This window comes from Aedes albopictus, chromosome 3 (assembly GCF_035046485.1).
Source record: "Aedes albopictus strain Foshan chromosome 3, AalbF5, whole genome shotgun sequence".
NCBI classification, from domain to species: domain Eukaryota; kingdom Metazoa; phylum Arthropoda; class Insecta; order Diptera; family Culicidae; genus Aedes; species Aedes albopictus.
The window spans coordinates 422,119,286-422,134,839 of record NC_085138.1 but is presented as its reverse complement, the minus strand read 5'-3'; the positions used below and the strand labels follow the sequence as shown (position 1 = coordinate 422,134,839).

At 37.3% G+C, this 15,554-nt stretch overlaps 2 long non-coding RNA genes across 2 annotated transcripts in view; one reads left to right on the top strand and one right to left on the bottom strand.

Annotated features, from left to right (window-relative positions):
- The window catches only part of LOC115267949 (uncharacterized), a 407,801-nt gene that overhangs the window by 118,224 nt on the left and 274,023 nt on the right, over window positions 1–15,554 (top strand). The gene's annotated exons all lie outside the window — the stretch shown is intronic.
- The window catches only part of LOC115267951 (uncharacterized), a 104,676-nt gene that overhangs the window by 80,817 nt on the left and 8,305 nt on the right, over window positions 1–15,554 (bottom strand). The window lies entirely within an intron of this gene.

Below are 15,554 nucleotides of genomic sequence, written 5' to 3'. Positions count from 1 at the left end.
CAGAGATTCTTCCAGGAGTTCTTTCTGGGATTTCTCCTGGATTTCCTTCCAGAATTCCTTTGGAAATTCCTTCCTGGATTCCTTCCGGGATATCTTCCGGAATTCCCTCCAGTATTCCTTCCGGAATCCCTTCCAGGATTCCTTCAGGAATTCCTCCCAGGAAAGAATCCCGGAAAAACTTGCGGAAGGAATCCCAGATGAAATTCCTGAAGGAATCTTGGATGGAATTCCTGACGGAATCCCGAAGGGAATTCCTGAAGGGATCCCGGAAAGGAATACTGGAAAGAATTATTGAAGAAATTCGAAAGAAATTCCTGAAGGAATCCCAATGCAATTTCGGAAAGTCTTCCGAAGAAATTCCTGAAGGAATCCCGGAACGAATTCCTGAAGGGGTACCGGAAGGAATTTCTGAAGAAATCTCGGAAGGAGTTCCTGAAGGTATCCCGGAAGGAATTTCTGAAGGAATCCCGGAAGGAATTTCTAAAGGAATCCCTACAGGAATTCCTGAAGGAATCCCGGAAGCAACTTCTGAAAGAAAATCCTGGAGCAACTACTGGAAAATTTCCTGGAGGAATCCCAGAAGTTATTCCTGGAGGAATACTGGAAGAACTTCCTGTTTTAATCTCGGGAGGATCCCCTTAATAAATCCTAGAAGGAACTCCTGGTTGAAATGGAGAAATCCCGGAAGGAACTCCTTGACTCGCTCCTTGATGAACCTTGGAAAAGACTCCTGAAGGAATTCCAGGAGAAACTACTGGATGAATCCCACAAGGAACTCCTGGAGAATTGCCAGATGGAACTCCTGTAGGAACCTTGGAAGGGATTCCTGGAGGAACCCCAAAATGAACTCCTAAAGAAATCCCAGAAGGAACTCCTGAAGAATTCCAGAAGAAAGTCCTTGTTAAATCCCGGAAGGAACTCTTGGAGTAATCCAGCAAACGACTCCTGAAGGAATCCCAGAACGGGCTCCTGGATGAATCCCGGAAGGAGGAAACTCGGAAACAACTTCCGCAGGAAGATTCGAGGAATCTTAGAAGGAACTCCTGTAGAAATTGGAGAAGGAACTCCTGGAGGAATCCCAGATAAAACTCCTGGACTAATCCTGGAAGGAATTCCAGGAGGAACCCTGGAAGGAACTCCTGGAGGAATTTCTGAAAGAACTCCTGGAAGAATCCCAGCAGGCACTTCCGGAGGAATCCCGGAAGAAACTTTTGAGGAATTCCGGAAAGAATTCCTGGAGGAATCTCGAAAGGAACTCCTGGAGGCATGTCGGCAGGAATAATGGAGGAATTTAGGAAGAAATTTGGGAACTCCTGGAGGAATCCTAGAAGGAACTCCCGGAAGAAACTTCTGGAGGAATCCCAGAATGAACTCCCAGAGGCATCTCGAAAGGACATTCTAAAGGAATTCTGGAATGAATTCCTGGAGGCATTTCGGAAAGATTTCCTGGAGGAATTTAGGATGGAACTTCTGGAGGAATCCTGGGAGGATCTCCTGCAGGAAGGAATTCCTAGACGAATCTTCGAAGGAACTCCTGCAGGAACCCAGGAAGGAAATCCTGTAGGAATTGCAGAAAGAACTTCCAGAGGGATCCGGGAAGGAGCTCCTGGATGAATCACGGAAGGAACTCCTGGGGAAATCCCAGAAAGAACTTCTGGAAAAATCCCGGAAGAAATTTCTGGAGAAACCTCGAAAACGATTCTAAAAGAATCTCAGTAGGAACTCCTGGAGAAATCCCAGGTGGAACTTCTGGAGGAATCCAGCAAGGAACTCCTGTAGGAATCTTAGAAGGAACTCCTGGAGGAATCCCAGAAAAAATTCTGAAGAATTTCAGAAGGAACTCCTGGAAAAATTCCGGGAGGAATCCCCGAACAATAGTCCTGTACTGCCGTAATTCTGCAAAGTGACGTAAGCGCCATTTAAAATGTCGATATTTTTTGGTATATTATATATAATATCTGGTGTAAAAAGAACTCTGTGGTATGTCTGCTGTATTAGAATGCAAGATCTAGTCGTAATCTATCATCTATGGAAATAAACTTAGAGGATGAGCAAGAGTTTTATGCATAATAACCATAAAATGGGCCAATACTATCAATGTCGCTTACGTCACTTTGCAGAATTACGGCAGTGTAGGTATCTTAGAAGGAACTCCTGGAGGAATCCCAGAAGAAACTTACGGAGAAAATCCAGAAGGAACTCCTGGAGGAATTCCGAGAGGAACTCCTGGAGAAATCCCAAAAAACCCCTGGAAGAATTCTGGAAGGATTTCCTGGAGGAATTCTGGAAGGAACTCTTGAAGGAATCTCGGAGGAGACTTCTAAAGGAAACTCGACGAATCTCATGGAGGAATCTCAGAAGGAATTCCTGGAAGAATTTCGGAAGGAACTCCTGGATGAATCCCGCAAGGAACTCCTGGAGGAATTCTGGAAGAAACTGGAAGAAATTCTGGAAGAAACTCCTATAGGAACTCCTGGAGGAATCCCAGAAGAATCTTCCGGAGAAATTCCAGAAGGAACTCCTGGAAGAATTCCGAGAGGAACTCCTGGAGAAATCCCAAAAAAAAACCCCTGGAGAAATCCCGGAAGGAACTCCTGGAGGAATCCTGGAAGAAACTCTTGGATGAATCCCAAAAGGAACTCCTGGAGGATTCCCAGAAAGAACTCCTGGAGGAATTCTGGAAGGAACTCCTGTAGGAATCTTAGAAGATACAACTGGAGGAATTCCAGAAGGAACTTCTGGAGAAATCCCAGAAAGAGCTTCTGGTGAAATTCTGGAAGGAACTCCTGAAGGAATCTTAGAAGGAACTCTAGGAGGAATACCAGAAGGAACTTCTGGAGAAATCCTGGAAGGAACTCCTGGACGAATCTTTGAAGGAACTCCTAGAGGAATCTCAGAAGGAACTTTTGGAAGAATCCCAGTAGGAACTCCTAGGAATGTCTCATAGAGATCCCCTGGAAAAACCTCAGAATGAATTGCAGGAGAAATACCAGAATACGAATTTGTGCGGTTGTGTTTCTTAAACAGAGCAAATCAAAATAAATAACAAGCAAACATTCATTTACACAAGATTTTTCCGTTCTCATTGTGAGCTGGGAACGGCAAAGCGGAACGGCACAACGGCAACGGCAGTTTTAGTACATTCCGTGCTTGCCGTTCCGTTCCGTTTTGCCGTTGTCATTGTGTTTGGCCCTTAACCCTCGATGAGTTGCGTCAAAAAGAGATACACAAGCGATCGCGTTGGGCACTCAGTACACGGCATTAAAGTGTCTCGAGTATACCAAAGTGGCGAATCCTGGTCGTTTTGACAGGTCTTCTGCTCGATTGGAACTATGGGGATGACAGCAAATCGGCTGTTCCAATTTTGACGTTTCTCCTCTTTGTTATTCCAGTCTCGTTACACGGCATATGACATACATACATTCGACTGCAATAAAATCTACTTGAAAACCATTTACAATTTACAATACAATACAGTGCAAAATTTTCAATAGCTATTCTTTGGAGTTTCACTAAGTTTTCAAGCTGGTTTCGCTTAACTCTTATGAATTCAATTGAAAATTCATTTTCGAACGGTGACTTTACTTTTTCCAGTGAAATTAAAATGTTTTTTTTTTTCAGTGAACCGCATAAGGTAGAAGAAGGGAGACAGTAAAAACAAAAATGTTGCTGTCGTTCTCTAACACTCTCCCTTTTGTTTTGCTTGTTCTGCCAGACTGTGAAAAGGGGGTTGTTTTTACTTCCAACAATACCCAATCCGCAGTGACGAAGTTGGTCGATCCAGGTAATACTGTCCCTTCCTATGCAATGTCTTATTAATGTATGCTTCCCTCTTTCACTAACACACGAAAAACCGCAAACAATAATAGTGATTGCTGACGTTTTCATGAACAGGTCTTCATCAGGAAACTATTCAACGCGTACGCTGAAAAGAGAATGCAATGGTATCAACGGTATCAATCATCAGCAGGATCTATTGAAGTTTGCAGGGTGCCGTTACGAATGAACGTTCGGTTCATTCTCGTTCGTTCCTTCCTTTTCCCTCTCACGCGAATTTTGACTTTTCCCGGTGGTTTATTTTGATTCCCATTCGTTGCCGTTCTTTTCTCTCTCGGAGAGAAAAATGACGTTAAATTTCGATGCAAAATTCAAATTCAAACCAACCAACAGCGTCCGAACGAAAAGTTGGGCAGAGGCATACCCCGATAGAGTTTCTTGTGCAGCTCTTTGCGAATGAGAGAGAATGGAAGAAGCATTGCTGTCTGCCTTCATCCGGACCCAGATGTTGGCATTGAAACTTTGGGAGTATTCAGTGAAGCGATAATAAAAGGAATCTGAACAATGGCGTTGGATCCAAAATGGCGAGAAAACACGATGGCGCTTTACCACCTATTTTGGATAGCATGTCCCGACGAGAATAGAGTGCGATGAATTGTGTGCCAATTTGTAGATGGGATTCCAACTTATTTATTGGCTTTCAGTCGGAAAGCAGCAAATATTTTGAGAATTTCAGATTGTTTTTACAATGCAGTATTTATTGTTGTTCCTTAATAGGACATCTGATTGAAATAACAAGAGTGTAGCATGAGTATGAGTTCGGCAGCGCAATCTACCGATGATGCAGCAATGCAAAGTTTCTTAGCTTTTAATTACGCTACAGTGCATTTATCTCGGTAATGCGGTATTGCATTGCACTAAGGGCCAGAATCGCAATCTAGCGGAACAAAATTAATTACTCCAAAACGAAGCATTTCCGACACATCGTGTCTTCGACAAAGTTGTTTGACATTAGTAGGGACATCTATTGCTATGAACGTAGTAGTTCGCAACTCGTCCGCATAGGTGGCGCCACCATCTAACTTCTTTGTTTTACGTCCTAGAGATTTGGCATCTTCGGTAAAGTTGTTTATTTTTGCAAAATAAACAACTCTTTCTCAGACGTCAAAATTCCTCAGCCTACTGTTTTCGAGTTATTTAAAAAATAAAAACCAATCAATGAAAAAACAGTTTTTTAAGCTTATTTTGACATTTTTACTAGAAACCATGTGAGTTTTAATTTTTTCCTAATGCATATGTGTCAAACCAAACACATTGTACGGGAATATGTTGAATATTTCATTAAAAATTAAAAATAAAAATACAAATTCGAAAAAATAGTGTGAAATTCAAGGCTTAATATCTCACAAAGCGCATAAAATCGCACCTTCAAATTTTCAGCAAATACAGAGCAATACTAGGTGAACATACTGCCAAAAATTTGGAGAGGTATTTTTTGGTGTTTTTGAGATAATAGCTTTTTAGTAACAGTCTAAATATAAGTAGCGCCAGCATGTAACTTTTTACTGTTACACATTAGAGAGTTTATGTTTTGGAAAAAGTTGTTCATTTTGACTAAATAAACAACTATTTCTTAGACGTCAAAATTCCACGGCCTACTGTTTTCGAATTATTGCATATAAACTAGATAATATTGATAAACATGACAATAAAACACATTTTGATGCAATAATATGAAGCCTTTTTTATTGTTTTTACTTTTACGATACATAGTAAGTCATGAAAATATCAGCTTACTATTGTCAGCATGGGTCAAGATATCTCTTAATTTTTTGCAAGTCATAACAATAAAAATAGTTTATACTACTGCATAAAGAGGTATTTAATTGTAATTTTTATCAATATTATTTAGTTTATATGCAATAACTCGAAAACAGTAGGCCGTGGCATTTTGGCGTCTAAAAAATAGTTGTTTATTTAGTCAAAATTAACAACTTTTTCGAACACATAAACTCTCTAATGTGTAACAGTAAAAAGTTACATGCTGGCATTACTTATATTTATACTGTTACTAAAAAGCTATTATCACAAAAACACCAAAAAATACCTCTCCAAATTTTTGGCAGTATGTTCACCTAGTATTGCACTGTATTTGCTGAAAATTTGAAGGTGCGATTTTATGCGCTTTGTGAGATATTAAGCCTTGAATTTCACACTATTTTTTCGAATTTGTATTTTTATTTTTAATTTTTAATGATAATATTCAACATATTCCCGTACAATGTGTTTGGTTTGACACATATGCATTAGGAAAAAATTAAAACTCACATGGTTTCTAGTAAAAATGTCAAAATAAGCTTAAAAAACTGTTTTTTCATTGATTGGTTTTTATTTTTTAAATAACTCGAAAACAGTAGGCTGTGGAATTTTGACGTCTGAGAAAGAGTTGTTTATTTTGCAAAAAAAAAACAACTTTACTGAAGATGCCAAATCTCTAGGACGTAAAACAAAGAAGTTAGATGGTGGCGCCACCTATGCGGACGAGTTGCGAACTACTACGTTCATAGCAATAGATGCCCCTGCTAATGTCAAACAACTTTGTCCAAGACACCATGTGTCGGAAATGCTTCGTTTTAGAGTAATTAATTTTGTTCCACTAGATTGCGATTCTGGCCCTTAGTGCATTGTAAATTTATCAATTCAAGAGAACCAATGGGTGTTGAAATACTGTAGGGTAATTCATGTATTTTGGACAGGCTGAGGACAACGTTGGAAAAATCGTCCCCTAGCTTCCTTAGAAAGCAATTGATTATTTTGTAAAGTTACTAATACGCTTATAAGGGGCTGTTCATAAACCACGTAGACCAAAATTTGGCCATCTCAGACCCCCCCCCCTTCCCCCTCGTGCTCGTAGACTTTTGTTCATACAAAAAAATTGAAATTTGTATGGAGCGTAGACTTTGGCCAGACCCCCCCCCCCCTCCCCCCAAAAAGTCTACGTGGTTTATGAACGGCCCCTTATATGATTGTACTTTGCGTTCCTGGTGACAAAAACCTTAACGAAAGCATTTTAAGCTAAGAAAATCAAATTTTCACTCACCTGTAAGAATTGCATTTTGGACACCGAATACAGTATTGTTCCGATTTTATCACACCCCTTTTCAAAAATGTTTTTAAATATTCTACAAAATCTACACGCATTTTAAATATTTTTAACGTTGCAAATCGCGTCTTCAACATTCACCTTAAAGATGAGGGCAAACACTTGCTCTCAAATGTAACAGCAAATGAATGAAAAATTAAGGACTGACGCGCGGAGGCCGTGATAAAATCGGAACATTACTGTATATGTTTTGGACACCCTCAGGTATATATAATTTGGACAGGGCAATTATCTCAATGTTTAGCCATGAATACTGATAAATCATGGAAGTATCATAAATCAACAAATATTTTCTTGCTAATAATCAAATTTCTCCGCTTAACAGGCATATATTTTGATAACTATTACAGTTTTTGTTAAAATCGAGAAAATATCACCAGACCCACAGAATACGCCTCCAAGTATGCAATCGCACAGCATCCTCATGTAGTTCGTCAGATGACCAAAATATATTACCAGTAGAAAACATGCAATGTAGGGGAACTGCGGCCATAACGCCCATAAGGGGCAAGATGCCCCACCCTTGTTTTAGGCAAACCACGTTATTTTTTATACTTTTTTCGAATGGAATCTTTAAAATAAGAATAAAAATGCTTCCTAACATTTGAGTTTACACATTTTTACCATAAAAATTGTACAAAAATACCAAAAAAAAAAATGCTTTTTGTTACTTTCGATGTAATTTTGACCTGTCAAATTTTTGCACTTTTTTAAATAATTTTCAAGAAATTTCTTCTCGCTATCCCCATATATTATTTTGCACACTTCCATTATTAGTGTTTCAGGCGAAAAAAGTATCTAATTTGACCCTTATTAGTTTTTAACAAGGGTTCAAACTTCTGAGGCATGTGTGGGGTAAAATGCCCACCCCTAGTTAATTACATTCAAATAGCCATTTAGATCCAAATTTTGGCATAAATTGTGCAGTACACCAATAAGGATCCTACAATAGCACATGTGCATCATAAATAAGTTCACTAATCACACATCCGTGGGACATTTAATCGAAATTGTTGATAAAACAGCTTATTATGCATTTAAAAGGAATTGACCCATAATTACAGGTGATCCATAATTATGTAATGGCTGTACATTGTTCACGAACAATAAAACTTGACAGTCAACCGTGCACGCAAGTATATGTGCACAATTTGGCATCCTGGCGTTAGCTGTAGCTAGTGGCGCGTTTTACCCCGCATTAAAACTAAAATGCTGAAAATCAAACATTTTTTCAAATTTGAATTTTTGAGTAGTAAAACATAAAACTGGTTTATGGTTTCTTCCATTTGGAAGAAAACATGTTAGTGCTTCATGTTAGTGCCAAAAAAATGTGTATTATAAAGTGTTTCGTGGTTAAAATTTGACTCTTCCTTAACGTGGGCGTCTTACCCCCAGTTCCCCTATTTTGGACACCTCCTATTTTGAGCGTTCTAGGTGAATGTTAAGAGATTGGCTGCCTAATGCTTCTTTATTGAACATTTTTCATTGCAATAAGGCATTTAAGTTTCTTACAATTCTTATTTTTATGATTTTGGGGTGAAAATTGTATGTGACTGTGAAGTGTATGTCGTCTTGCATACCTGTGCATTTGAGGGGTTTTAGTGAAATAATTTACATTTTTGATAATTTTGATGTAAATTCGTTATTGTTAAGCGTATTTTCAACGTAAGTCATCAGAATAGGGTCTGTTTGATTAAATAATCCATATTGAGAAGTATCCACTTTAATTAGTTCTCTGGAACAAGACATATTTTGCCGTGCATGTCCAAATTATATACATGTCCAAATTATATTTTTTACCCTAATGCGTTATTACATTCGTACACACTAAGAATAAATCGCAGCATTCTATAAAATTTCATCGAAATCTCAACAGCAGATTTTTCGGTGAACTGTTCGGTGGTTTTTTGATTCACCGAATAATCTGTAAAAACTTAAAACGCTCATCAGTAAAATTCACCGAACGTTTCGGTTACTTTTTTACTGATTTTCGGTGGTTTACTTGTTGGTTTCACAGAACTTTCGGTGTTTTTCCTCAAATTTACGGTAATTTTTCATTAGGATTTTTTACGGTTCACCGAATTATTCGGTGTTTTTTTTTGGAGTTTTCTAGGAAAAAAAAATCAGCAATAAATTCAATATCTGTTACATTTGGTAAAACATGCAATATTTATTCCAACATTCAACTGTAAGCAACCTATTTTTCACTATGGAGTTTGACAGGTTGGATTGTGCCTCCTTACGTGGAGCATAAATTCATGCTCCAGCCAAAATATTCACCAACACAGTCGTGAAATTTGAATGTTTACATTTTTACGAGGGATATCGGTGAAAAACGCCTACATCACATTAGATCTCATGAAAGTGTTGATCATGAAAAAGCGACTGTTTCGTCCGGGTTCGGACCCAACGTTGTGTCTAATGTCGTTTTCGTTTATTCCTAGAACGAACCTAGTTTCACCCTAGATCCGCCCTGACTGCTGTCAAAACGTTCGGTTATTCAATCGAGTCGGATCTGGATCCGCCCCAGATCCGACCCAAACAGAGCGAGGTTCGCTCTGCCGATTTTTTCCGATCCAACCCGAGCGGGGTCCATCTGTCAAAATGGATGTAAACAAACCAGCAAAACAAAATGTGAAAATCAAAATTTCTGCTTTTACGAGGAAATAGGAAGTTAAAAACTTTCATTGTCGTAATTTGCATAAACTAATTAGTGTGCTAACTAACATGTTAACATTCAATTATGCGCAAAACAGAAGAATTTTACGAAAATGTGCAACTGACAGTTCGATTGATTTTCATAATGTTTACATGTTGACTCGTTTAGGGTCGGATCCGGATCCGTTTTCATTCGGTTATTGCGAGTCAGGGTCAGCTCTGACTCAGGTTCAAAACCGAAAACGACATAAGATGAGAGGAGGGATCCAGGCAACGACGAAAGCAACTACTGTTTCAAACTATATATTTGCCATCGAGACAGACGGCGTGTCTGCTCGATGGGGAACGATGAAACTTATACCTAAAGTACAAAATGCTGTTGCCTTTTATAGGCGACACAGTACGGAGATGAACTACAAAATAAAACACAAATAAATCTATAGCCGCGCGCGCCGCAGTGCGCTGGATACAGCATACACCAGTGCTTCCCAAACTGTGCGCCGCGGCGCCCTGGTGCGCCGTGAACATCTCTCAGGTGCGCCGCAGGCTCTTGGGAAAAAACACAAAGAACAAACTCTTATTATTGAAGGCAGAATTTTTAGCTGTTTTTGTATTGTTTTGTAAAACTAGTGTCAAATCAAACCCTTTTTTGTATTCGATACCAATGTTTTGGCTTTTTTGTGGAAGACTTCAAAAGAAAGTCATTCAAAGGGGTTTTCCCTCTTCAAAAATTTTCAATTAAGGCGAAACTGGAAACATTTTCTCATTTTTTCGGTTTTTGATTTTTTTTATTAAATAACGAAGCAATATTTTCAAAATCGGTTTTCGTGCACATGTAGAGTATGGGTCAAGGTATCTTCTGAATTTTTTTGAGGTGGAAAATGTTTTCCATTTTTGCAGAAACCATTTTTTTTGTAGAATTTTGTTCAAAAATGGTTTCTGCAAAAACGAAAAATATTTTCCACTACAAAAAAAGAAGATACCTTGATCCATACTCCACATGTGCACGAAAACCGATTTTGAAAATATTGCTTCGTTATTTAATAAAAAATCAAAGACCAAAAAGTGAGGAAATGCTTCCAGTTTCGCCTTAAATAGTAAATATTCCAATCTACGAATGTTTTCCGGAATTTATTATGTCCTCATGAAACATTTAGATTTTTACAAAATCTAAAATATCCGAAATTTTTAAAATTTTCGTAGGTCTCTCAAATTGTTGGACTTTTTATGATTCGGCTTAGTTTTCGATTTTATCAATAGCTTGTAATTCAAAGTAGGTATTTCCAGAAACTGTTTTGAAGTTCTTTCCATAATACTATCATCTATAAGTATTGTCAATCTCCAGGTCTTCGTGCTGTGTCAAACATTTCGGGACGATATTTTTACTTACATCACTATCATAACTTGTTAGTTTTTCTCTATGATTAAGATTTCCTCCTATAGACTGGTTTAGCCCCTTATCGTGAAAAATCTGCGATGATTTATGTGTCGATTTCATGCATGATTCTGAAACCGCTTTTTTTGAGTTGTTGAGTTGAGTTTTTTAAGTACCGAATACAAAAACATTACCCTTCACCGTCACTGTCAGCCGTTCTGACAGGCTCTGAACAATTCATTTTTAAAAGTTTTTCAATGCAATCCTTCAGAAATCTAAAATTTGTGTTAAGTTCTGCGAATCTTTAAGCAATTTTTCTTTTTTTTATTATAAAAAAGCATGACATTGAAGGCTTTTTTGCGATTTATATTTATAATTTTGAACTGCAGGTGTTCAAATTATTAAAATTCTTTGTAAAAAGTTGTTGGTGCGCCGCGAAAATTTTGAAAATTTCAAAAGGCGCCGCGGTAGCAAAAAGTTTGGGAACCTCTGGACGGTGCCTACCGTGTCGTCGGGCTGACGGGTTGAGCCATACAATGCGCAGCGTGTTTCAATGAAACAATTCACACGCTGCTGGGACGTGGTTGAACAGCGCTTGTGCCGCTGCCGGTGCGAGATACAACAGCGACATTAATTGATAATTTTTAATTTCAGAGTGTAGATGTTTGGGTAAAGTTCCTACATAAAGTGGGAATCGCTTGTGAAAAGACACACAACACCTCTTTTTGCAAACTTTGTTCGCCAAAGCGCGTTTTTCTTATTTTCTCCAGCTGCTGTATTCAGTGAATGTTGGTATTAGTGAGCACTGGTTGCGCATGATAAGCGGCAACCAAATCAGATCACCGTAGCACCCCCGTGGTAAGCACATATTACGAAGGCAAAATGAGGAATTCCACGGAGTCATGTCAGTCGATCCTGAGCGACCATTTCAAAAATATCTGAAACTTTGCACAGTTTTTCAATTTCATCTAAATCGCCATTTTTCGATATTAAACCTTCATATTCACTCACGACTAACTTTTCAAAAGGGTGTATGCGAAAATAGTTCAGAAATATTCTAAAAGCTGTACAGCAAAAACGGATTGTTCGATTGTTATGAATTTTTCAGCAAAGTTAGATAACTAAATGATGATTCCTTAGAAAATATACACTGTAAAAAATTTCTTTTTTTACTTTAAAAAAATATGATCTTTGTCACAAAAACTCAAATATCTCAAAACCCTATCTTTTTACCAACGTCAATTTTTTAGGGGAAATGGCCCATTATATCAGCTATCTACCATCAAATTTTGGTGATGGTAAACTGATAAACAAAAAAGTTATGACATTTCAAACATTTCACAATTTTTACATTTAGTAACAAAAAAAATTTTTTTCTGTGTAAATTATTTCGAGAATTATATTTTGATGCTGATTTTATTGTAAAGGCTACCGCCTGAATTAAACAAGTTGTTTTCATGATATTTTTGTTTGATTATTCATAATTACTTTAGTATCTATTTGAAACTTAGACGCGATCCAGTGTTGTGATCAAAAACATTGAGAGTGTCATACTTTTTATTGTACGTGACTGGTGAAAAAATCCCTTGATAGTGTTGAAAAGCTGATGATTATAAGAAAAATGGAATTAAACTTATTTTTAAGAGAAAAGCTGTATAATAAAAGTTTTATATACGCGTATACGTCTAGTTTATCTGCAAAAAAAAATTACCTCTTAAAGAACAGACTTTATGATCGGAAGAATGTGAGTAACTTCAACAACAACAAATGCATGAGAGGTACATACCATAGACAAACAGACGAAACGCCTAGAACAATTTTCGTGAAAATCCATCGCCCAATTCACACTAACACCACCGACGAACCGACGTGACAGTGGTGATTCAAAAGTGTCCCCCCCAAATTTAACGGTCGACCACCGAAGCGAGCGATCGCTTCTGTCAAATCAGCGCAGACGCGAACCGTTTCCTATATGAACACATGGGGGTTCGGTGTCGAGCTACCAAACCATCGCGGGCCGTTATAGAGGTGGCGATAGTGTTCGCTTATTTTTCATCATGGCGTCACGGACAACAAATTTGAATTTATTTGTTCTAGCTGTCACGTCGGTTCGTCGGTGCTAACACCACCTGGTGGAAATGTTTCACGAAACACTGCGTTGTGCAATATCGTCATCAGAAGGCGCTAGTGTGAAACGTCAAACGCACGATGGGCGCTCTTCTGGTTATGAAAGCCACAACTAAGATTCAAAATGATCGTTAAAGGCGTGGTCAATGAAAATTTCATCAGTGTTACGTTTGTGTGTCTGTATACATACCATGACAATGCTCACGAAAAAGCAAAGAAATACTTCGCTATGGATATTAAAAATTTATTAGTAATTTTTTTCTTCAGCCAAGCAAACAACACCAAACTAGTCAATTAAAACTAATAAGTGATTTTGTTTATTATAATCTAACGAACAACATGAACAGTCGCTTTCTCAAAGGTCTTCAACTCAACGCTGTCTTGTAGACCGTTTGATGAAAAAAATGTTCAAAAGAGTTACGAAATCTCACCGAGAGCACCATAGATAAACTGAAAGAGACTGGTTATGCCCAAATGCCCACATTGAATACAAATTTACTTGCACGTCCTGCCGTCTAGACTTTGACAAACGAGCCATCTGTATATCATCGGTAAAGCAGGGCGCAGGAAGTTCTAAAACGACAACAACTGAGAAATTGCCAGAAGTGCTAAGTGCAGAGAGTCATGCCACCGCACCATCAGCGACATCTGTTTAAACAATTTAATCACGCCCCTTTTCAAAAATGTTTTGGAATATTCTTCAACATCTATACCCATTTCAATATTTTTAACGTTGCAAAACACGCTTTCAACATTCATCTTGAAGAAGAGGGAAAACACTTGTCCTCAAATGTAACAGCAAATTAATGAATAAGGTACACCGGGGCAAGTTGAAACGGGTGGGGCAAGATGAAACAGTGGGTTAACATGATGTTTTCTAATGATAATAAATAGTTTGATCGCCGTAACGCATAGTTTTTGATTCAAACAATCTTTTAACGAAGGATAAATTATCAAATTGTATTGAAATCTGTTTCAAAACTTCGTGTTTCATCTTGCCCCACCCACCCATTTCAACTTGCCCCGGTGTACCTTAAACGACTAATGCGCGGAGGGCGTGATAAAATCGGAACATTACTGTACATATAACATACATAATACATAATAAAAACAGCTTGTTTTACTCACGCACGGCCATTAACAATAAAATCAGCATCAAACTGCGATTTCCGGCCGAAATAATTTACACTAAAAAAAATATTACTAAATGTGATAATTGTGAAATGTTTTAATTGTCATAACTTTTTTGTTTATTAGTTCATCATCACCAAATTTTTATGGTAGATTGTTAATACAATGGACCGTTTTCCCTAAAAAATTACGTTGGTAAAAAGATAGGGTTTTGAGATATTTGAGTTTTTGTGACAAAAATGATATTTTTTAAGATTAAAAAAGATTTTTTTTCACAGTGTATATTTTCTTAGGAATCACCATTTAGTTATCTAACTTTGCTTAACAATAAAATCAGCATCAAACTGCGATTTCTGCCCGAAATAATTTACACAGAAAAAATATTTACCAAATGTGAAAATTGTGAAATGTTTGAAATGTTATAACTTTTTTGTTTATTAGTTTACCATCACCAAATTTTTATGGTAGATTGCTAATATAATGGACCGTCTTCGCTAAAAAAATTACGTTGGTAAAAAGATAGGGTTTTGAGATATTTGAGTTTTTGTGACAAAAATGATATTTTTTAATGTTAAAAAAGATTTTTTTTCACAGTGTATATTTTCTTAGGAATCACCATTTAGTTATCTAACTTTGCTGAAAAATTCATAGCAATCGAACGAACCATTTTGGCTGTGCAGATTTTTGAATATTTTTGAACCATTTTCACATACACCCTTTTGAAAAGTTAGTCGTGATTCAAAATTAAAATTTGATATCGAAAAATGGCGATTTAGATGGAACTGAAAAACTGTGCAAAGTTTCAGTTCAATAGAAAATCATGAATTAAAAAATTCGCTTAATTTTGATGCTGTTGCTTGGAATCGCTCAAATACAGATTCACAGAACGAAAGGGGTTGTTTTTCTTGCACGATTTTTCTTGCTGGGATGCATCACGGTGATATGTCCGGGCACTTCAATCTGGTAGAAACAGAAGCTAAATAATTGTCTATAATAGTTATTTATGTAACGAGTTGCAAAAAGTTGATTTTTTCAGCACGAGTCATACATTTATCCAACGTGGCTTGCCGAGTTGGATAAATACGAAGAGTGCTGAAAAAATCGAGTTTTGCAACGAGTTCCATACAATTTTATGCAATGATTTTTTCATTATACAACTCATTTGAGTTGCATAATGTTCATAATGCAATTCAAATGAGTTGCATAATGAAGTTTATGCAACTATTTTTCATTATGCAACTTATTTCAGTTGCATAATGAACCGGTACAGAAAAGTAGGTCATTATGATACCGACATAAGTAGTATAAAATAGAAATTATGAC